We start from the raw sequence: 24,698 nt of genomic DNA, 5'->3' as shown, positions 1-24,698 counted from the left end.
TAGTAACAAAAAGCAGAGTAAGGAATTATAGTTCCAAGTGCAGACAAAATTGAATGATGGCTTCCTTATTTTAGGAGAACTTGCAGTGTATGTAAGTATAGAAAGAAAGAAACAGATGGAGAGGGACGCTAAGAAATAAGTCATCCTTAAATTATCCCTTAGATAGTTTAGGAGAATCATATTCAGAAAAACCTTCTCTCATTCATTTTTGTATTCCCATTCCACTCCGTGGTAGGTGGTTCAGAGGTGGTTCAGAGACAGTTCAGTGCCTATTGCCTTATGGGAAGAAGTAGAAGAAAGCAGGGAAAGAATGCCTCTTCTGGCTTTTAAATGAAGCCCCCAACTCTTTTTAATGTATTTATCTTCTACCTCTTTTAGCTCTAAGCAGGTCTTCATAAATTCAGAGCTAGACAAAATATTTCAAAAAAATATCACAGGCTAGAGTCAGACTTCTGCTCTGAAAAACTTTGCTTGGGCTGGGAGGAGGGAGCTTTCCTCGGGCTGGGAGGAGGGAGCTTTGTCAATAATTGGCTGAGTGACAGGTAGCAGAAATATAATGTATAGAAATATGTAGTGTAGGAGTTCCCATCATGGTTCAGTGGTTAACAAACACGACTAGCAACCATGAGGACATGGGCTCAATCCCTAGCCTCTCTCATTGGGTTAAGGATCCAGCATTGCTGTAAGCTGTGGTGTAGGAGACAGATGTGGTTCGGATCTTGCGTTGTTGTGGCTGTGGTGTAGGCCAGCAACTACAGCTCCAATTGGACACCTAGCCTGGGAAACTCCATATGCCATGGATGCAGCCTTAAAAAGACAAAAGAAAAAGAAATATGTAGTGTTGTTTTCCCTTTGTAATATTTAACTCTTTTTAAAAATGAGGGCACAAAATGTCATAATTTATCTTAAAGACAGCAGAGCTCAGAATGGTGCATGTGCTCAATGTACCTAGCACCAATATTGACTTAGAAGGAATTATAAAATTTCATCATACCTTAACTGACTTCCACCAGGAATTTTACCAAGAGAGAAAGGATGATTTGTTAAATCATCATCATCATCATCATCATTAATGATTGCATCTACTATTACTTATAGACATTTCTAGTATCAATTTTACTTTGAATGCAGCTCAATGAACGTTCCAAATTTGAAAATGCTGTATTAGCCAGTTCGGGCTGCTATAACAAAACACAACAGACTGGATGGTTTAACAGCAGACATGTATTTCTCATAGTTCTAGAGTTTGGGAAATCTAAGATAAAGGTGCTAGACAATTTAGTTCTTGCTGAGAGTCCTGTGCATCATCGGGTGTGCAAATGACCTGTATGCCCTGTGTCCTCACATGGCAGAGAGAGAACTCTTACAAGGTTTTTAATTCCATCATTATGCCCATTGGTGGTCCCACCTTCATGATTTCATTTAAATCTAATTATCTCCTAAAGGCCTCCAACTCCAAATACCATCATACTGCATGCAGGATTAGGGCTTCAAAATATTAATTTGGAATGGGAGAGGGGACACAATTAAGTCCATAGCAAATGCTAAAAAACATATAAAGTTTAAAAATAAAAAAAAGCAAACTGCATTTGGTGCCCAATATTAAATTCTGTAATACTTTGGATCTGACACTGGATTTTGTTTTGTATTTGAAAATCTTGATAGAACACATTCTTCCTTTCTTTATTAAAATATGAGTACTAATGTAAAATTGGAACAATATGTCATCTGATTTACTATATTTTGGGTCAAGTGGTGAAAGAACTATTCAGACAACCTGCCAGGTTCTGTTAGGTTACACCCAGAGCTTCACGGTTTAAGACAAATGCAGGCTGAAATTTTGACTCATAGGCATGTGGTCTGGCCCAAGAATACACTTCATGTTTCTGGAAACACACACACACAGACACACATACACACACATACACATGCAGAGCCAAGAAACACAGAAATGTCTTCAGAGAATGAAAGCAAAAACCAGAAACCGAGTATCTTGTCCTACCAATTTCCGCCATCCCTTAGAGAAGCAACTAAGTATTTCCTTTGTGGTCTGCATTTCAAGGAATTTTTAAAACTCAGCAGTAACTAAGTTTCTTTTTGTATTATCTCATAATTCTATTTCTCTCGAGAAATGGATGTATTAACCTTGTGATGCCAGTAGGTCGATAGGTAAACACAAACACGTAGAAAAATTATTCAAACATAATATAGGAAAAGAAAAGGAACACACTGGTCAGCTCCCAATAAAGTTGCAAAACAGCCTTTCTCTCTCTATTTTTTTGCTTTTAATTCAATCCCTCGTGTGCCATCATGTTTCACTCCAGTTTCCCATAAGCCCCAAGGTGTCATTGCAGACCGACTGTCAATCCCAGTATGCACAGACTTGCCTCTTGTTCTAGATAACCTCCCTTAGTTCTTCTCCAACCCTCCTCCCCACAGTCCACACTGATCAAAATTCCTGTTTCTATGGATAGGAAGAAAAGCCTCTAATGAAACTCATGCTCAAGGGTGATTTCTGGATAACTTTCCATCTCTTCTTTCCCTCAGTCTTAACCGTATAGTGCTAGGATTAGAATTATAAGTCATGACCTTGAACTCAGTAGGAGAGTCAGATGTGATTCATCTTACTATGTAGGACAGTAACATATATTTACAATACAGGAAAAACTAAGGCTTTGGCAGTGACATCCCATTAATTTCTAGAATTTTGTTGTTTCATCTTTCTGGCAGGATAGATGTTCCCTTTTTTCTTATTTATTTGCCTTCCACCCAGAAATTTTTCTTTCAGTTATGAGGAATGACCTTCCTAAATGAAAGAGATAAGTCTTTAAGTTAGGGTATTACTTTAGCAAATCTCCCTTATAAAGATCCCCAAATAAAAGACATGTTTGAAAAGAGGTATAAATAAAGTGTTAAGACAAAACAGAGAAGAGAGTAGCTACATGTAATTTTGGAGTCACCTAGGAAGGCATTTACAGACATTAGAATTAGATCTTAGGAAAACAAAAATTTAAAGAGAACTATTAAAATGGCTTTCACTTAAAATGGAAAATAAAACAGTACCAAATGCTTACAGAGTACATGTTTCTAAATATTTATTATCAGATTATAAATAATTGTTTCAATTTTCTTTAAATTGTCACATTTACGATTGAACCCCTAGCCTGGGAACCTCCATATGCCACAGGAGTGGCCCTAGAAAAGGCAAAAAGACAAAAAAGACAAAAAAAATTGTCACATTTACCTTTAAAAACATTAAGAACAGTAAGCCTTGCCGTAGGTGTCAAAAACATCTGTTGAGTTTAATTGATCTTTTTTTTCCCTAATTACCACTTGTTATATTAATGCTAACAAAACTACTTGCTCAATTTATTTGAAAAACTATTACTTCTAATTCTCTTATTCTATTTGCTTATATATCCTGTATATTCTGTGGTTTCTATCCAATTGGTTTTTAGCAGTAATTATCATTATTATCATCATTTTCCCCTTTAGAAGAGGAGCAAATATAATCATCTTGGCATAGCTATTCAAACCTAAGGTAAAATAATATTTCTTACATGCAAATGTTTGAGTGTGTGGGCTAGTGATCAAAAAAAAAAAAAAAAAAAAAAAAACTCTTATCCCATGAGCTTCAGTATCATCAGACTGGTTTCCTTGATGCATAGCCCAAAGAAAACAGTCCTGGATCTTATCACTCAGGGAATTCTGTCTCCAAGTTCAGTGTATCTGTTGCTCAAGATGAGTTTGCATGTGGAGTTGTTTTTGTCCTAAATTTTAAAGTCAAATGTCTGTGTTTTTGATAGTTCACACACTTTGGACTCAAAGCCCAAAATATTATTTTAACTCATTAAAAAGCTTGCAGCTCAGCAAGGCCCCAAATAAAATAGCTACTGTTTTTCTGTGATTCATTTGTCTACATAGGAACTTAGCAACTATAATTGACACTTGATTTTGGCCCATGAATAACTAATATAAGGAGAGAAAACTCTTCTATATTTTATTCCGCAATAGGATGACTTTAGCTGTGAAATTTAACCTTCCAACATTAGGGTGGAAGAAACCTATTATGATACATGTTTTACAAACTCTTTCAAATTGTTTTTATAACATTTGAATTTTGGCAAAGTTATTGCTCCATTCTGTCCAACATACATTTCAGCAAATTAAAACAAAATATACAATTTCATGAAAACATTAATTTTAAAGTTTTCAAAATTTTTTCTTTTCTCATACAAAATAAGAACCTGGTCACTGAAATTCATGAAAGAAAACACTGTCAGGTGTTACTTTATCCAAGAAAATAATTAAGACCAGGCTGTAGAAGTGATACTATATAAATGTGAATATATCCTATTGGATACTGAAAAAAAAATCAACATTTTTCAAGAACTCGAGAAAGAATTACATCCTTTCAGTACTAATTGTTCTTTATTTCTAATGGATTACATACCATTTCTATCAAGGCTGATAACCATAAGCAAAATTGTGATTTCCACTGGGTACGCAAACAGGCACATGTATTGATATGTTTGCACTATAAAATTGGCTGGATTCAATTGTCAAAGCTTTGGCTAATACCTAGCTAATACTCATTTCAAGTATAAATGACTACCCTAATAATGCTTAAAAACTCCAGGAGCAGAATAACCTCTGTTCTAAAAACATATTAGGTTGCTCAGTGAGAATTCATTGAAACTAAGGGCTCTCTAAAAATATACCTCCAGTTTATATATAATGGATGCTATTTATTTCTTGCTAAAAAGAAGAGTGGTGAAATTTTTTCAGTTCTCTGAATTGATATCAGATACTTCATCTCTAAAAACTTCACCAATAATATTAGAAACCACACATTTTTTCAAATGTGTCTACCAAAAAGGCAAAAATCTAGAAGAGATAATTGAAAAATAAAAATAAGGAAATTAGCAAAAGGACTCAAATAGAAAACAACAGCAAAAATGTACTACCTAAAGATGAGAGGAAACACAGGAGCAATTAAAATATGGAAACTGGACTGCACAGAGTCAGGGGAAGATGTCCCCCTGCACCTGCTGTTGCATCAGAGGTTGCATGCGAGAAAAACAAGAGTTGGGAATATACAAAGACCCACAAGGACAGGCGTATTTGAAAAATTTTTGGTTTTGTTTTAGATATCATCAGTTTAGGCAATTACCTATTATAAGTTTTATGTGACTTAGAACAATAAAAATTAATTTCATATTGAATAGAATGAAAACCAAAATAGTGACTAGCTATTTGCTGAATGACTAACTGAATCATGACATCCACAAAAGTTTCAAAATGTGTCATACTCCTACTTAAAATCAGTCTCTCTACTCTAAATTCCAAAGAGTCCTCCTCATCAAAAATTCACTCTGACATTTCTCCACTCTCTTCCCTACTTCATCTTTCCTCTCCCTTTGGGAAGATGCTGTGCCGATTGAAAAAAAAAAATTGGGAGGGATCGGGAGCTTGGGCTTATCAGACACAACCTAGAATAGATTTACAAGGAGATCCTGCTGAATAGCATTGAGAACTATGTCTAGATACTCATGTTGCAACAGAAGAAAGGGTGGGGGAAAAAACTGTAATTGCAATGTATACATGTAAGGATAACCTGACCCCCTTGCTGTACAGTGGGAAAATAAAAAAAATAAAAAAATAAAAAATAAAAAAAAATTTCAAACATACTGTCATTCTTCCATCCTAATAGAACCTTCTTCTGGATCCAGACAGTTATCATACTATGTATTTGCTTCCCTTTGCTGTAAAATTTCAAGAGTTGATACTACTTGTGTTTTAAGTTCTTTTCCTCAAATTCTCTTTTCAACCATGCTAATCAGGCTTTTGTCCATATGATTCTCTGAACTTATCCCTGTCATAATCAACAGTGAATTCTACACCATTAAATCCAATGTCCTGTTAGTTCTTTCTCCTCTTACTTTCTCCATTTAGTCAGTCTAATAGTGAGCTCATTTCAGTCTTTGGCTTTAAGTTCCAACTATGTATTTAAGACTCCCAAATTTATTTCTCCGTCTCAAATTTCCCTTCCAAATTTGAATTCATATATCCAACTGCCTCCTTGACCTTTATTTTAGAAGTATTTATCGGGACATCTCAAATGTAGTATGTCCCAAACTAAAATTCTGTTCTCTACCATGCAAAATTTGCTTCAACTCTAGGCTTCTTATTTTCAACTGATAGTAACTCCATCCTTGAGTTGCTCAAGAAACTATCTGACTCTCTTTTCTTCTTACATAACAAATCTGAATTCTTCAGGAAAGACTCTGATGTCAAATACTAAAAAAAAAAAAAAAAAAAAAAAAAAAAAAAGTCCACCATCTCATCACCTGCATCTTACCTGGATTCCATAGTAACCGTCTAACTGGTCTTCTTGCTTTGGCCCTTAATTCCTTCTAGCATATTCACACAGCAGCCAGAGTAACCTCATTAGAAGGTAAAGCAGAACTTGTCACTCCTCTGTTCAAAACCTTGCAGGGCTCTGCTTTTCTTTTCTTTTTTTTTTTTTTTTCCCACTGTACAGCAAGGGGATCAAGTTATCCTTACATGTATACATTACAATTACATTTTTTCCCCACCCTTTGTTCTGTTGCAATATGAGTATCTAGACAAAGTTCTCAATGCTATTCAGCAAGATCTCCTTGTAAATCTATTCTAAGTTGTGTCTGATAAACCCAAGCTCCCGATCCCTCCCACTCCCTCCCCCTCCCTCCCATCAGGCATCCACAAGTCTTTCCTCCAAGTCCATGATTTTCTTTTCTGAGGAGATGTTCATTTCTGCTGGATATTCGATTCCAGTTATAAGTGATATCATACAGTATTTGTCTTTGTCTTTCTGGCTGATTTCACTCAGTATGAGATTCTCTAGTTCCATCCATGTTGCTGCAAATGGCATTATGTCATTCTTTTTTATGGCTGAGTAGTATTCCATTGTGTATATATACCACCTCTTCCGAATCCAATCCTCTGTTGATGGACATTTGGGTTGTTTCCATGTCCTGGCTATTGTGAATAGTGCTGCAATGAACATGCGGGTGCATGTGTCTCTTTTAAGTAGAGTTTTGTCCAGATATATGTCCAAGAGTGGGATTGCGGGGTCATATGGAAGGTCTATGGATAGATTTCTAAGGTATCTCCAAACTGTTCTCCATAGTGGCTGTACCAGTTTACATTCCCACCAACAGTGCAGGAGGGTTCCCTTTTCTCCACAGCCCCTCCAGCACTTGTTATTTGTGGATTTATTAATGATGGCCATTCTGGCTGGTGGGAGGTGATATCTCATGGTAGTTTTGATTTGCATTTCCCTCATAATCAGCGATGTTGAGCATTTTTTCATGTGTTTGTTGGCCATCTGTATATCTTCTTTGGAGAAATGTCTATTCAGGTCTTTTGCCCATTTTTCCATTGGTTGATTGGCTTTTTTGCTGCTGGGTTGTATAAGTTGTTTATATATCCTAGAGATTAAGCCCTTGTCGGTTGCATCATTTGAAACTATTTTCTCCCATTCTGTATGTTGTCTTTTTGTTTTCTTTTGGGTTTCCTTTGCTGTGCAAAAGCTTTTCAGTTTGATGAGGTCCCATGGGTTTATTTTTGCTCTAATTTCTATGGCTTTGGGAGACTTTTCACTCAGAACCAAACCCAAAGTCCTTACAAGACACCACTAATGCACTCTTCCTTACCTCCCAGACTCATCTTCTCCTTCTCTGTCCCTTTCTCCTTCCATCCCAGCTCACTGGTTCTCTTGCTGTTTTTGGAACCTGCCAGGCCCACTCTTTTTTAGGACCGGGTTTACTCTGCCTGGAACTCTGTGACCCCCATATATCTATATGACCATCCCTCTCCCCATTTTAAATTTTTTTACTGAAAAGTCCCTTGGAGAGACTTCTGCTGATACCTCTTATTTAATTTGGTAACATGATTGCCCCTCACTCCTCATATTCTTTGTCATGCTCTGCCATTTCCTGTTTTCCACAGTAATTATCCATATACTAGATAATTTACATATTCTTATGTGTGTTGTGGATTACCAACCTTCAACCACCACCACCCCCATTTAAGCTCCATGAAGGCAAAGTTCTTTCATTTTTGTCTGGTTGTGTGAAATGCTGTGTCCCAAATGCGACCATGAATACAGTGAATACATATTATTTGAATGTATTATTTGAATTTGTGGATATTATTTGAATGTGTGGATGGATATTAAGTATGTCACTTGGTATAAACACTGAGGCTTTGCAGTTCTTCCATTTTAAAGGAAAAAAGATGAAGTGAATAAGTATAGGATAAGTCAGGTGGAATTACTCTCAAAGAGTAGAGATTTTTTAATTGAATTTTATTTTTTTCCATTATACTTGGTTTACAGTGTTCTGTCCATTTTTGCTATATAGCAAAGTGACCCAGTCACACATATATATACATTCTTTTTCTCACATTATCCTCCTCCTCGTGTTCCATCATAAGTGACTAGATGTAGTTCCCTGTGCTATACAGCAGATCTAATTGCTTATCCACTCCAAATGCAATAGTTAGCATCTATTAACCCCAGACTCCCAGTCTATCCTACTCCCTCCCCATCCCCCTTGGTAACCTCAAGTCTTTTCTCCAAGTCCGTGAGTTTCTCAAAAGGTAGAGATTTAATTGGAGCAGAGATTTTACCGAGGAAAAGGAATCTGGACACAGGTAGTTTCACGTCTTTTCCCAGGTAAACAGGGACTGCAAACGACAGTATGGAAGAACATTTGAGAGGACGATAGGATAAACTAGGGGGAGCATGAGCTCTCAGCCACAAGTGAAGAAAAAATATTTTTTTGAATAGACTGAAGATACAGAGAAATGATAATTTCAGAGAAAATTATGGTAACATTAACAAGGATGCTGAAGAGTACCACATGGCAATGTTAGCTTAAGTTTTCATATAGAACAAATATTTGTGTGACATAGAACGAAACTCAGCCTCCACTAGCTGGGCTCACCTAGACCACTCTAAAACATCTTTCTTTGCTTGGAATCTTCATGCTTCTGAGAGTGTCCTGGCCCTTTGGAACATACAGGGAAATTCCTCCATTTCTAAGACCATATACACTCTAATGTCTGTGTCGATATATTTTTTTTAGTACTTACAAAGTTTGTTTTCATTTCTATTTGAAATTTACCAATACTTTTTTCATAATTATTCTTGAGCTGTAATCATTTTTAGCGAAGGGAGCAATGGACATAATAATCCAAGAAGCAGGTATAATCGATTTTGGATAATTTATATGATTTTTATCTTTTGGTTAAACGTTAAACTTTATTTTGTTCCTTTAATAAATTCTTCTGGATGAATATTTATTGAAAGTGAGGTGTCAAAAGCATGACAAAGTTGATCAAAAAACTAATCCTGCACATGCAAATTATTAAATAAAAGGTATAAATTACATTTTTGTCCTATGTATGTGTCTATCAAAATGAACCTGTTGGAAGTACATATAAATATTACTGAAAAAATAACTAGAAATCTGTCAATTACATTCTGTTTTTATCTCTTTGACACACAGGGGTAACCGGTACATTGCATGCAAAGTACTAAACAAATTTTTAAAGGATCAGTTTTCATTGACAAAATACTCCTGCATTTGTTATGCTAACTGTACTTGTGTGGACACTTCTAAAGGACTTTAAAGGCATTCAGTTTCTCTATATATTACTTTTAGGTTCATTACTATTAGGACACTTTTATTTCACTGAAACAGAAAGAACGGAGTTCTCTTGTGGTGCAGCAGGTTAAGGATCCAGTATTGTCACTGCCGCAGCTTGTCTTGCTGTTGTAGCACAGGTTCAATCCCTGGCCAGGGAATTTACACATGCCATGGGCATGGCCCAAAAAATACAGAAAGAATAAAAGCCTACTTATACCCAAGTATCAAAAATGTTCAATATGAGTGCTGATTTATCGATATCTACTACCCAATTTATTTATTTATTTGTCTTTCTGCCTTTTCTAGGGCTGCTTCCCGCAGCATATGGAGGTTTCCAGGCTAGGGATCGAATCAGAGCTGTAGTCACCGGCCTACACCAGAGCCACAGCAATGCGGGATCCGAGCTGCGTCTGCAACCTACACGACAGCTCTCAGCTCACGGCAACGCCAGAACCTTAACCCACTGAGCAAGGCCAGGGATCGAACTCGCAACCTCATGGTTCTTATTTGGATTCGTTAACCACTGCGCCACGACACGAACTCCTATACTACCCAATTTAAAGAGTAAAACATTCTTTTCAAAGAATAGGTCCCACTTTGCACAAGCAAAAGGTTGTCGGAGTATCTTAGAGTCATCAAACAATTCTGTGAAATTCTAGATTCAAATTTCCTAAAGATGGCTAGGGATGCACTAGTCAATTATAGCCAATTTAGATCATAGCATATGGGGAGAAAGTTGATCTTCACAATAGCTTCTAATCCTCATTCTGCTACTTCTTTTTTTAAAAAAATTATTATAGTTGATTTACAATGTTCTGTCCATTTCTGCTGTACAGCAAAGTGACAGTTATACATTTACATACATTTTTTTTTCACATTATCCTCCATCATGTTCCTTCACAAGTGATTAGATATAGTTCCCTGTGCTATACAGCAGGATCTCATTGCTTACCCACGCCAAATACAATAGTTAGCATCTACTAACCCCAAACTCCCAGTCCATCCCACTCCCTCCCCCTTCCCTTTGGCAACCACAAATCTGTTCTCCATGTCCACGAGTTTGTTTCTTTTCTGTAGATAGATTCATTTGAGCCGTACTTTAGATTCCAGATATAAGTGATATCAGATGGTATTTACCTTTCTCTTTCTGACTTCTCTAGTTCCATCCATGTTGGGGCAAATGGCATTATTTTGTTCTTTTTTATGGATGAGTTGTATTCCACCGTGTATATGTATAACATCTTCTTAATCCATTCACCTGTCACTGGACATTTAGTTTGTTTCCATGTCTTGACTATTGTGAATAGCGCTGAAATGAACATAGGGGTGCATGTACTTCTTCTTATTAAAAAAAATAGTCCTTCATTGCTCCACCAGTAAAATTGTTCCAAATGCATACATTTAACTGAGCTCAATAGAAGCTAGATTCTTCAGAAAAACAATCATGGAAGAAAGATGTAAATATTAAAAGGGCAGTGATTAAAATGGTAAAAAATAATTCCAGTTAACAGTGAATACAACACCAGCCATGAAGTTTAATGGCCTGGATTATTATCTCTAAATTTGAAAAACCCTCAGATCCAAAGGCTAAATCTGAGGTTTATGCAGGTTAAGTAACTTGCATGGGGTCATCAGGATTGTTAGTTTTGGAGCCAGACTGGTATACTGACACTTTGTCTTCAACTTTTTAACTGCCTCTATACCATATTTTATTAGCTGATTTAGTATAGAGTAATAGGCAAACATTTGAGGGGGAGTTAGGTGTTGAGATTTACAAGTGGAAAGGAGAAGAGAACAAATATTTTGGACCCCTCCTATGGTCCTGTCACCATGTTAAATATTTAGCAAATGATCTCATTAGTTACTCATATTTGGTAAAGCCTTTATGAGAATATAAGTTCTGGGGTTTGTTTGGAGTGAGGCAACTGAAGGACAAAAAATAAATAAAAATGATTAAAGATTTGGGAAGTAATCCTCCTAATAATAGAATTAATCAAGAAGTCATTTATTTGGAGAAGAGAAATGTTAAGGAGAAAATTACTAATAAGCGTGTCTAGATATCTAAAAAAGCATTTATAAATCCATGTGAATAGGGTTTTGTTGTTTCCCCAGGCCAATCTAAACAGAAACAAGGCTAAATTTACAAGGGGGGATTACAGTATTCATAAGGAGTATCTGGCTAAGAAGAATTAGCAGAGTGCAAATGTTTATTGAGTGCCCTCTATATACTTGAAGCAGAGCTAGAGGCAGATAGAGACAGAGATATACAAGTTATTTTAGGAAAGAAGTTACATCAATTTTCATTCCGTTCTGCTCCAGTGTTTTCCTAAGGGAAAGAGATACAAATTTATAAATATATCTGTATATAAAGTTAATCCTGCTTTCCAATCTGTGAGTTAAATGGAATTGCCCTTTTTTATAAGGAGGATTTGAAACTCAGAAAGTTTAAGAAGTCCACCTAATTTCACACAGCAATGAAGTGAGAGACGATTGAGTTCATATTAGGAGTAAGAGTTAGAAAATTTGGGTTCTAATATAGACTTGGCCACTCTCCATCATTTGATTGTGAAAAATTACTTCCATAAATTTCTAATACTTTATCTGTAAAATAAAAATAAGAGAACACACAAAGATGGTTGGGAAGATTAAATGAACAATGGTTTCAGTGGAAGTATTTTGCATATGAACATAAATAACTCTTTGAAGAATTTATGAAATTATGGACTTCCTTCTTGCCATATGGTTGAAGGTTAATTTAAAGGAATCTAAATGCTCATCTTTTAATCAGTAATGTTATGAAACAAACTTCTAAAACTTGCTCTGCCTCCATGTTTTTATTCAAATGCTTCTCATATGAAAACCATGTGTAATATGTTATTCTCGCCATTTTACATGTTAACCATATTTAACATATAAATTAGATATGAAACATAAGGTTCAATACTTCTAATAGTTCATGCTTTGCACTAACTTTGAGATATTCTAGTTATCCAATAGGAGAAGGAATAATAGCTATAATACTTCTCTGAGTTATCACCTACTTCACATTCCCAGGAAGTACTTAAAAGGTGACCTTTGTGATATTTAAGTGTCTGTCAGCTTGTCCGTCTTTATAAAAACTAGAGTCAACTGAGAATAAGTGTGAATATGTAAAAACTGCTTACTGTTTCAGAGATGTACAGCATAGATCTTAGGGCTATCAGGTTTAATATTTCTTGTACCTCTTCATAGGTTACTCATTTATACTGAAATTGGAATTGTTCTTGTACCTCCTATTATTGGAGATCTCTGGATATCTGCAAGCCCCACTTAGACCCAACAATCAGACTTAATCTGATCACTAATCATTGAAACAGTGCCTAAGTCATAAACAGCAAAAGAATCCATTGATCCATTGTAAATAAAGTAGAAGGGAGACATTACTGAGCAATTTCAACCAAGCAAGGTAATTAAACACAGAGAAGCTGTTTCCTGTCTCTCTGCTATAAACAACCATGTTGTTCCACTGGCCTCTCACAACCTGGATGTCCCAAGGCCACATCTCTCTTCTCTCCTTCCACTTTCCCTAAAGAGAATTATGGGTCATAAAGGAAGGAGAATTGGTGCAACTTCTTCCTTGAAGGGAACTGAGCTTCCTCTGCGTTTATATTTGTGTCATCTTATTATAAGACGAGCTAACATCTATTATTAATTGATGCACTAATTAAAGCCATACTTGCAGTTTCCATTCGCTTATTCCCTAAATTCTCCAGAGTTGGCTGTCTGGTTTTAATCAAAACCAAATGGTAGTCCAAGTTCCCAGCCTAGAGCAGCTAGGAGGAAGTCATCCAGGGGAGAAACAAGAAAGCAGAAAAGATAAACAGATGAGCGTTCCCAACATTTGTGTCGGAAGACGTGTGCAGATACTGTGAGCTGCCTTAGAGATGGGGTTCAGGGACCCTGTCCTGCTGGATGGAAGCAGTTGCAAATGGTTAATGTCAGCAAGACGGTAATAGGATCAAGATGGAGTCTGTCTTCTGCTTTTCCAGCACTGATGTGTCTAACTGGAGGATTCTGACTAGAGGTAACGCTGCCTATGCCATGACACAAACTGCTTTAGTTCCGTGAAGGATTCCTGGGATCGGCGAGCTCTTGAAGAAAACGTTCCATTTGCTGGATTCCTGGGATTTTACTTACAGATCTTCTCAGGTACGGTATAGCCAGCTGCAGCACTTTAAATGACAGAACTTTAAAAAGGTTTTCAAGTTCAGAAGAATTACAGCATTAAAACTCTAAATGCATCTTGCTCTCTTAAATGATCTCTGGAAAGGAGCACTGCAAAGGTATTTTGATTACAGTGCTTTTATACATTGAATATAGTGGAAAAGTTGTGGAGGAAGGTGGGAACTATGTTTTCTTTCTTTCTTTCTTTTTTCCATAAGCAGTGTGGGATAGAAAAAGCTCCACGGCTTTATGACTCTCTGGCTAATCACCTCAAGGGTTTTGACAAACTCACTTCAGTTCTGTGTAAAATCAGAACTCCTAAAACGCCTGGGCGGCCTCTGCTCCCCCCTCCCCTCCTCTCTGTCCAGTCTTTCTCACTTGCACACCACTCAGAGGCAGGAAATGCTTCCCAGGCAATCTGGGCCTGGTTGTGGAGGCCCCTTTTGCAAAACATCAGTCTGAATTTACTAGACAGAAGTCACTAGGAACGCCTTGACAGACTCCTGCTCCAGCTAAGGCTCCCTCCAGCTGCCGAGGGTGTTTTTGTTAGAATCACACACTGCGTAGAACTGCTTAGAATAGAGCCATGATCTCAACCACGAAATGGGAACTTATATTTTGGAGAAACTAACGGGGACGGACTCCTTTCCTAGCCTGAGTGTTGAACCAGGTCATGCCTTGGCGTTTCAGCAACTCCTTGTCTAGGTAAGACGCTGTGGACTATCTATCTTTATGCTCTGAGGCAATCTTGGAAGAGGCAGAAAGACTGAGAGAAATGTTAGCATCTTGCACGGAGTGGTGATTTCCTAGGTTTAGAGCTGAGCCATGAAATCAGAAGTAGAAGAAGTTTAGCAAGTAGAAAACTGGGAGTCGAATTGTTTTAGCAAAATGTCATTTCTAAAATAGATTCCATGGAGATTTTACTCTTTTTGTCCATAAACTAAGATCTTGTTTTCCTCCCTTTTCAATCCTTAATTTATTTATGAATGGTGCCAGAAGACCGGTTTTCTTATTACATGTCTTATATGAAACAAATACCTATTCTCACACATAAGTTTGAGGTGTAAATGATTTTTTTCCTTTCCTAGTCTTTTGCCAACAGAAAGAGTCGATTCCATTACAGTGACTTTTCTCAATAATGAATCTCCAAAGAAAATTTTGTGTCTCATTTAAAATATGAAGATTGGATTCCTCAATATTTCCCCACCCAGTTTCCACCACAAGTCAAACTGCTAACATTTTTTTTAAAAGAGTAAACGCATGACATTTTACAAATTATTTCTCACCTACATAGTATCTAATCCGATTCTTTAAAATTTAAATATCAGAATTGGATTTAATTTATATTAACTTTCCTAAATTCACTATTACTGCTCAGACAATATGTTGCATGAATATTTTTAATAAAGTAAGTCTCAATGACAAAGACACTCATTGTTACTCTTTTAAGGCAAGTGGAAATCACTACAATCGTGTGAAAAGCTGATCTGTGCTTATAATTCATGTAATCATAAAATTATATTTTCACTGGGCTGTAGTGTCTATAGGTTATCTTAAATGTTTACATGTACAGTATATTAGGAAAGAAATTTATAATGACTAAAATAGCATAGACTGTTACTTCATGACATACTGTTATATTTATATTTCTGAATATCTAGAATGAAAATCATTATTTTATAGCAATAATATGGAATGGTATGTGAGGAGAATAAATATCCATGCAAATTTCCAAATCTATTAGATTAACACAAAATATACCAAGTGGAATATGAAAGCTGTTTAACAGTTGGATCATAAGAAATCAGTGTTTTAATCATAAGCTTTTACATAGTATAAGGTGACCAATTGCTGTATTAGCTAATTACCCTTAGATTTAATGCTAGAATAACTTATATGGACAAATTTTAACTAACTCACTAACAATTTAAGTCATGATAAGACTTTTAAAATGATCTAAAAAGAATCTGTTTTTAAGTATGTTAAAAATGAAATACTTGACTTATCTAAATTATGAGTTAATAAAATCCCTCAATAAAATTTTAAAGAAGGAAAGAATATGAGGTCGCCTCTTCTAACACAGTTCTAAAGTTGCCAAAAAGGGAGCTGAAGAATGGCATTCAAAAATGACCTGTCCAAGGTCACAATGCTAGTTAGAAGAGGAGGTGATAGTGGAACCACAACACCGTGTATCATAATTCAAATAACTTTATATTGCATCACCTTGTTCTCAAATAATAATTATGCATAATAATGTATGAACATATCAATATCTGGCAGAAGGCTACCTTTAAACAGAAAATTGGAATGCTTCTTAAAAAAAAAAGGCTCACAGCTGCCACAAATCATGATTTTAGAAAAGAATCAAATTTACAAAGTAATGAAATTTTCTCAAATGCAAAAGTTTTCTTATGCCTTCAACAAACACTTTAAAGGAGTAACTTGTTTGTGACTGTTTTGTTACTTTCCATGTTTATGCCAAGGAAATAAATCCATTTGCTAATAATTATATTAATATTTAGCTGACGTTTCTTAAAAACAGAGCTAAAAAGGAGCTTTTTTGATTCATAGCCTTGTATCCACATGGTATCATTATAAAAAAACCTAACAAGTGATGCTCAGAAAAGATTTTACTGCCCGCCATTGGAATGGGTTTTAAAATCTTATGTGCGCAGACATTCTTTTATTTGTCCAACCTAAATCTCTACTGCTGCAGCCTATTTCCAATTCTATGGGTTTCTACCTCAGTGGAAATGTAAAAACCCAAAATGGACATATGAAAGAGTAAGTGTACATTTCTAAGCCAAATACACCCACTTCCTTTTATCTTCCCCTCTACAACTTATTTTCGGTGCTTTAATTGGTTCGTATACCTTCTCTGAGCTTTTCTTAAAGTCCTTTAGTTGTAAAGAATGCAGAACTGGTTACAGTATATAAATAAATGGCTGACCAGTCCAGTGTAAAATGGAAGAGTTGGCTATTTCATCCGTGCCATTCTTCATATATGACAATATATGTTTCTATGCATGTTGAAACAGTGCACTCTCCACACAAGAGCCTTTCTAATGAAACTAATATATGTCATTTCTAGTACATCCCATTTCTTTAGAGAAAATGTGACTCATGATGCTTTTTTCTTCCATTTTTATGAACCTGATTGGATTTCCTGATGCTACTCCCACTTAAAAGATCCACTATTCAACACTCCCTATGTCTCCACACTGTGTTATTGGTATGAGGAATAAATGCTGTAAAGCCATAGCCTATATAAAGTGGTCACCTAATTACTAGAAGGCCCAATAAAAGAGAATACATCCTTTTATTTACTTTTTCTTGAGAACATCACAGTAAAAGAATTTTTCTGGACCTATCCAAACCTGCCTATATCATACACCTCACTACAAATACTTTAAACGTGGTTTAATCTTACTTATGGAGGGTGGGCCTTATAGTATTAAAATAATATAAATTGAGGGACATTTTATTTTATTTTATTTTATTTTTAATCTTTTTAGGGCCGTACCCGTGACATATGGAAGTTCCCAGGCTAGGGGTCAAATCAGAGCTGTATCCGCTGGCCTACACCACAGCCACAGCAATGCAGGATCTGAGCCACATCTGTGATCTACACCACAGCTCACAGCAATGCCGGATCCTTAACCCAGTGAGTGAAGCCAGGAATTGAATCTTCATCTTCATGGATGCTAGTCAGCTTCATTTCTGCTGAGCCACAACAGGAACTCCAAGGGACATTTTAAATGTGTCTTTTGTTTTTATTTTATCTGTTTCCTCTTGGAGAATGAATGAATTGGTGTCAGTATCATCTTACAATAAGAATTCTCTCTGTAGAAATCACTGTTGATGGCAAAGTTCCAAATGAAAGATGATTTAGATCTGGATCAGAAAATTTTATCATCACAATAGAGAAATGTCAAGAATTGTACATGAGAATTTAAAGAGGATGAGGGAAAACTCCTCCAGATTAGAAGGAAGTAGCATAAATATTGTACCTTCTTCCCCCACATAAATGATAAACCACATGAATGATATGCAGAATTAAATCAAACAGGTTTACAGAGAAGCTCAAATCCAGATTGACTTTAGTGTGGATATAGAAATGCAACATTTACCTCTGCGGTCCTAGTTTGGCATTAAACTGCTGGTCAGTTCATAGAGTTTTGAGAAGTAGATGAGTTCAGGTTTTGAGGAAGTTAAATAATATAAAGGTGAAGTGTAGATCTAGAGACCTAATTTAAAAGAGACTGTTGTTTTTGATTCAGTAGATTATAGAGTATTCGAATGAACTTCAAAAGATTGAATAGGAACTCCATGCCAAAAAAAAAGTTGAAGGCAATGTAAACAACATGTACACGAACTTACTCATGAATTAAGATAAAAGACTAAAAAAAGCAGTTGTAGCTGCTCGTATGTGTGAAAAATTTCACATTTCAAATTGCATATTGAAATAGCAGAATCGTTTAGCAACACAACTCAGATAATCCAGAGGAAATAAGTCCTTTATCAGAAATGAGAAAGAAAGGAAGTAAGAAGATCAGAAAGCAAGTTTAGAAATTCAATTCTTTTTATTCCCAGCAATTGGCAAAAATACCTAACATGGCAGGTATTGTCAATACCTGTTTGTCAATAAATATTTGTGGAGTAAATAGGAGGGAAAGAGCAAAGAAAGGAAAGTAAGACCATAGTTAAAGAGTGGGCATTGTGAGACTTTAGAAAAAATTTCCAGACATCCTGTAAAGATAGAATAATACTTTTTAAAGGAGAAGGAAAATAAGAGGTTGGCAAGAGTCCTTAGAGCCTGAGGCCAGAGGTTAACAACACTCTCATAAGATGACATTACAAGTTCATTAAGAACCAGAAGGAAGTGTAAGTATCCAAAAATAGTTCAAAATTAAAAGTTACACAAGGCCAGTGAGAGCAGAGCCCTAGCGAATTTTCCACAATTTAAACAGGGCGGTGTACTAGAAAGCTCATGGACAGAGACAGAAAGCTAGCTCTGATTTGCATCTTTCCCATTGGATGCTCTGTGATTTTAAGCATGCCCCATACCTACTTTGAGCTTCTGTTTTTCATTGGTAAAATTGGGAAGGTAATGCAAATATTTATATCTCCATGTCATTTTGAGCATCAGATGAGATTTTTGTACATGTAAATTGTGTTGCAGACAGTATAACAAACAAATCCTTGGTTTTTAAAAAAAAAAAAAAGTTTAGCTCAAATCAAGAAAAAGAATCATGATATTTCTCATTGTGGTCAAATCACTCATCTATAAAGTAACATGGGCCTCTAAAGGACAGACCCTATAGCTCTTACTCAGCCATGGATTCTGTAGCTAAGATCTGCCATGAACTAAAGGAGTCATTGCCATCATCATGCTCATCATCGTCATTGTCATTATCATTTAACACCTAGTGAGTTCTCGCAATATATCATGGATTAGTGTTCTACATATATTATCAGCTCACTATTAATATAGCTCAATATTATTCTCTATGTATATTTTTAATTATTCCCATTATAGAAGCGAAAAAAACTATGGAACACAAAATCTAAGCAACTAATGCAAATCAGCAGGAAGAAAAAAAGATTCTTTAACAGACATCTTGCCTTCACTAAAAACAGAGATAATAATCACTGCTCACCAATAGGTGTTAGAGATTGGGCTGGTTACTTAGTCCTGCCAAAATTTATCCCTATTAAATTAGGACAATGCTAGTACCCACTTCATAAAGTACTTGTGATAATTATTATTGAAGGAGATGATGTAAGTACAACAGCAAATACATGGCCTGATCCATAGTAAATGCCAAATAAATGGGAGCTTTTTTGGTTTTACTATTACTGTAACCATGGTCATCAAAAGTTTGTAATGTACTACTATTACTTGGGTATAGAGGACACTTGGTAGTAAAAAGAAACTCAAATTTACATAGGCAGATGACAAAATAAGATGGGAATTACAGATGTTAAATACAGAAGACAAAAGTTGATATGAGAGGTATCAATCCCTGATAGGATACTAACCTAACAAAAGTAGCTAAATTCTCAATGAATTCATGTTCCTGATTTCAGTGAAAGTTGTACTTATTGAATGACTGAAATCTCTGTAACCTGTTGTCACCTAGCTGTCTGAGCACCTGTGCTGGTGTAGACCTATCTCTTATTTACATTTAGTGATTACTGTGTCTACTGCTAGAGTATTCTTAGAAATGATAGCAAAGCTAAAAATAGAAAGACACTTAAAGCTAAACCACATTTTACCACACTGACGATAAAGCTTTATAATTCATGTCCCTTGTGGAATAGAAGTATCTTTCTATAATAAGGCTATTGCTTTGCTACAGGAGAAAAAAAAAAGACAACAAAATTTTTGACATCAAATTTAACTCTAAGGTATTTCCTATTGCATGAAAAATTCCAAGTGAAACAAATTTGGGGCAAAAGCAATACTTTTCTTTGGTTATCAGGGAATTTGCTGGGAAAAGCTATCAAGTCAAAAACCCAAATGATTTATTATTCATTAATGAATTTATTTACAGAAATATCTAAGATACAGTGTAGTTCTAGATGCTCAAAGAGTTCTGCAAAGGATGGAACACTGTTATTGAGAAGACTGTGTACTTAAGAAACATAAAACATGAGAGCCCAATGGAAATAGAGAAATCTAGAAATTACCACATCCATGATTCACTATTGTTCCCTAAGATTGTGTTAACTTTGTGATCTCTTGGAAAATTATCCCCAGGAAGGTCTTAGTGATCAGGCAAATATCATAACGTGTTTTCAAGATTTCTCCAAATTACATATTATTTAAGAAAATGTTCCAAGAATTTACAAACCTGGCGGACCTGAACTATGAAGTAGTGATAAATCAAACACTGCCAGTATCTGGGTTTCTCCCTGCAAGGGCGTTAGAAACTACTGAGGCTACATTAAAAAGCGTGAAGCTGGAGTTCCCGTCGTGGCGCAGTGGTTAACGAATCCGACTAGGAACCATGAGGTTGCGGGTTCGGTCCCTGCCCTTGCTCAGTGGGTTAACGATCCGGCGTTGCCGTGAGCTGTGGTGTAGGTTGCAGACGCGGCTCGGATCCTGCGTTGCTGTGGCTCTGGCTTAGGCTGGCAGCTACAGCTCCGATGCGACCCCTAGCCTGGGAACCTCCATATGCCACAGGAGCGGCCCAAAGAAATAGCAAAAAAAAAAAAAAAAGCGTAAAGCTGGAGGTAAAAACAAGACACCTCAGAAATAATAACTTGCAATTTTGTAACACCTTACCCTTTCCTGATGAGCTGACTTTTAATGGATTGACAGAGTTAATGTTCAGATTTACTTAATTTCAGGAACATATTTGACTCTTGAGAGCTAAGAAGGAGAAAAAATTTTCTAAGCTCAGTAAAACTAATATATCTGCATAAAAATAGGTAAACATTTAAAGAATATTTTAATTGGGTACCTACTTCTACATTCTTCTTCTAAAGACCAAAAATGATGAAAGCTTGGATGCGTCTTTTGGAAAAAATGATGTACTACTTACTCCACTGACTCAGTCCATTATAGATGGGGTTTTTTTTTCTGTAATTGACTGAGCCTTTTGATAATTTCCAGACAGCCTAAAGACCTGGAAGCTTTTTCATATATCATATTTTAAGCTTCGTTAAGCAATTTACCAGTAAAGGATTTTAGCAGGAGTTTGTTTTTCTCCACAGACAGCTAATGGGGCATAATGAGTAAATTCCAACCTTTGACAAAGTATGTAAAAGTAGATGGATAATGATTTTGTGAAGGATTAAGACACAGATTGCCACTAAAGAAAGGAAGTCTGCATGAAATCATGCAGAGATAGATTCTTGCATCATGTTATTAAAGGTTTCTCTCTCCTACTCCCTAATTCTAGCCCTGTTGAATTTGAATTAAGTAGCACTAACATGTTAAAGAAAAAGTGCTAATTGTTTTTTACTAAAAGTTGGCTACCTTGATTAGACTCATGAAAATGCTTTTTAAAGTGTATTATCTTTTTTTATTTTTTATTTTTTGCTATTTGTCCATGCATGTACATAAAGTGATCAAGAATAACCATATCAATCCTAGGCTTTATTGATGATTCTAAGAATCTTGAATATGTGACATCAATTTTACATTGAAAAGCATTCCTCTCATGTTATAACTGAAGAGTCGGTGCTAGTGGAAGATGCCCAAATGTGCACAATTTATTTGGTTAGACAATTTGTTCTTTGACAGCTCCATCAAGAAAATGAATTTAATTTTGATTTCCACAAATGCTCACTGTTAGGAAATATAATTTGCCATTAGCGAATACACATTTGAGAGACTCTGTTAAGCTGTGATCATGTCTATTTATATGTTGTTGATTCTGTTCTAATTGTCCAATTCAGTAAGTGAGTGGCAATTAATATATGCAAAGGTGACTCCCTGAGCATAGTCCAAAATACATTATAATATCAAATCCCCCTAGGAAGCTGAAGCTCCCCATCTCTCCATCTCACCAACTTGACCCTTATCATGTTGGTAACAAAGTGGGCCAATGAAGAAATGTCCTTTTCTTTGTTCAGCTGGATTCTCTGTTACTGCAAGAGTGCATGTTAGAGAGTTTAACCCAGTTTAATTAAAAGGAGATGATTTCCCTCATTCTTCTCTTCCTTCTCCCAGTGACTGAGTACATGCTTTGTGGTAGCTATTACACATAGGTAAGCATTAAATCAGTAGTAGAAGAAGAACATGACCTAGAAATTTAATATGGGATGGGCAGTTAAGAAGAAAGACATGAAGGGAAGAGTTCCTGTTGTTGCTCAATGATAATGAGTCTGACTAGTATCCATGAGGATGCAGGTTCAATCCCTGGCTTTGCTCAGTGGATTAAGGATCTGGCATTGCTGTGAGCTGTGGTGCAGGTTGCAGATGCAGCTCAGATCTGGCATTGCAGTAGCTGTGGCATAGGGCTGTAGCTGCACCTCCCATTCGACCCCTAGCCAGTGTGACCCTAAAAAGAAAAAAAAATGCCAATGAAAGGAAATCAGAAATAACTCCAGCCACCTAAGAAGAAATTAGGAAAATAAAGAGAAACAGGCAGTACAATTATTATGGCTTCATTTTCTCTTCTATTAAATATGCAGCATCTGTGAGAAGGTGTTGAAAAATAACTCAGGAGTCAGTCATGTGTGAGTGTGTGTATGTGTGTGTGTTTAGTTATACATATGTATATATATATGTGCACATATCTATATATATCATCTGTGTTCTGAAAGGATAAAATGAGATGATACATACTTCGGTTTATATTCCCCATGTTTAGCAGAGTGTCTGCATCTCATTTAGCACTAAACAAATACTTGTTGAGTAAATGATTATGAGTGGGCAGTGTTGCTCTCAGTTCTAAGGTACCGCCCACTTGATTTCAGCCACAAGTACTTCATTTGCTATAGAAATATTCTCCCAAGCTATAGAATCAGCAACAATGATTACCATCAGGCTCTTCTTCCCTTAGGACAAGTGTAAGGTCAAAATACAAGGTGCATGTTCAGGAGCAAGTGCAAAGGAGAGCATTATCACTTGATATAAGAAATAGGTCAGGAATTGCCACACTAGAAGATCTTCAATTGTTTTTTTTTAGTACAATAATATCAATTTTGATTAATTTTAAAATATACACTGTATGCCACAAAATGTTTATGTTAAAGAATTGTGTTACAAAATTAACCCAAACAATAAATTTTAAATCCCTCTGTGTGTAAACATCCTATGCACTAATATCACAATAAGCAAATGTAGACATTTCACAAATATTTTTCAGAATCATTCTGTAACTGGAGGTACATAGAGTGTCTTATAATATTGACGCAGTAGTGTTTCAACACATGCATTTAAGAAGTGAAAAATCCCCATGGAAATTCACTTCATAAAATCAACACCCTGGAATGACCTACACTTTTCCAGGTCCTTCATCCAAATCCTCAGCAGTTGAGCTCATTCTGAATGAAACTGCATAAAAATGATTACAAAAAAAGTAATAGAAGTTTGCAAAATAAGTAGTAAATAGTTAGAAATACAATTTTCAATAAGGCAGCCTGGTGAGAAGGCTCAAAAAAAGTCAAGTCTTTTACAAAGACTTGTCAATCTTACAGGACAAATTCTAGTCAATTCAGATGACAGAAAATGAGGGCAATATACTCAGATGCTCAGATGTGATGAACAATAATTCAGTGCTTCTTTTAACTTGATCCTGAAGGAAGATTTCAACCGTAAATCTTACAGAGTTTAAGTAGTAAGTGTGAAAAGGAAATCTTGTTGAGATAATTTTTTTTCAATCTATCAGACCACAAGATGTGAAATGAGCATCAAACTGTAATGGCGACGGTCACAATGAGAGCTAGGAAATTTTAAATCTTCAAAATAAAGACAGTGTAAATTCATGGGAATGATTTGGAAATGTCCAAAGAACCTAGATTAGAAGTAAGAACAGAAGAGTTGTGTCTGTTGAATCTACCTAATTTACAATCTCTCTGTGCGGCTAGATTGTCTCAGACCTTGTTGAATTGTTTTCCTTTGACCTTATAAAAATACATACCTACTTGCCAAAGGTTGAGTGCAATAGGTTAATTAATATTATGGTAAAGACTTAAAGGGAAAAATCTTATGTAATCTGTTCCCCAAGTGGTTAATAAAACTCTTTCTCCTTCTTCATAAAAGAAATAAAACCAGAATTCAATCTCGGCTTAAATGTAAATGTGGCTTAGGAATTACACAGTAATACCACGTGGCATTTC

General features: G+C 35.9%; 1 protein-coding gene across 16 annotated transcripts in view; it reads left to right on the top strand.

Annotated features, from left to right (window-relative positions):
* Positions 1 to 24,698, top strand: part of DLC1 (DLC1 Rho GTPase activating protein) — a 465,100-nt gene that overhangs the window by 58,454 nt on the left and 381,948 nt on the right. For 5 of the 16 annotated variants that reach the window (XM_085002956.1, XM_021077717.2, XM_085002954.1 and 2 more), the window contains one exon: positions 13,727 to 13,886. The exons of 4 other annotated variants lie outside the window; for them this stretch is intronic. The gene's annotated coding sequence lies outside the window, so the exon portion shown is untranslated. Of the gene's footprint in view, positions 1 to 13,523; positions 14,607 to 24,698 lie in introns of those variants that run through there. 7 more of the 16 variants (XM_085002958.1, XM_021077720.2, XM_085002951.1 and 4 more) reach the window with 3 other exon arrangements.

The sequence above is a fragment of the Sus scrofa genome, chromosome 17 (assembly GCF_054392235.1).
Source record: "Sus scrofa isolate SSC_HxYL_T2T_F1_AM1 chromosome 17, Sscrofa_HxYL_maternal_Yorkshire_Landrace_v2.0, whole genome shotgun sequence".
Classification (NCBI taxonomy): domain Eukaryota; kingdom Metazoa; phylum Chordata; class Mammalia; order Artiodactyla; family Suidae; genus Sus; species Sus scrofa.
The sequence above is the reverse complement of the archived record's forward strand: the minus strand, read 5'-3'. Positions and strand labels throughout refer to the sequence as shown.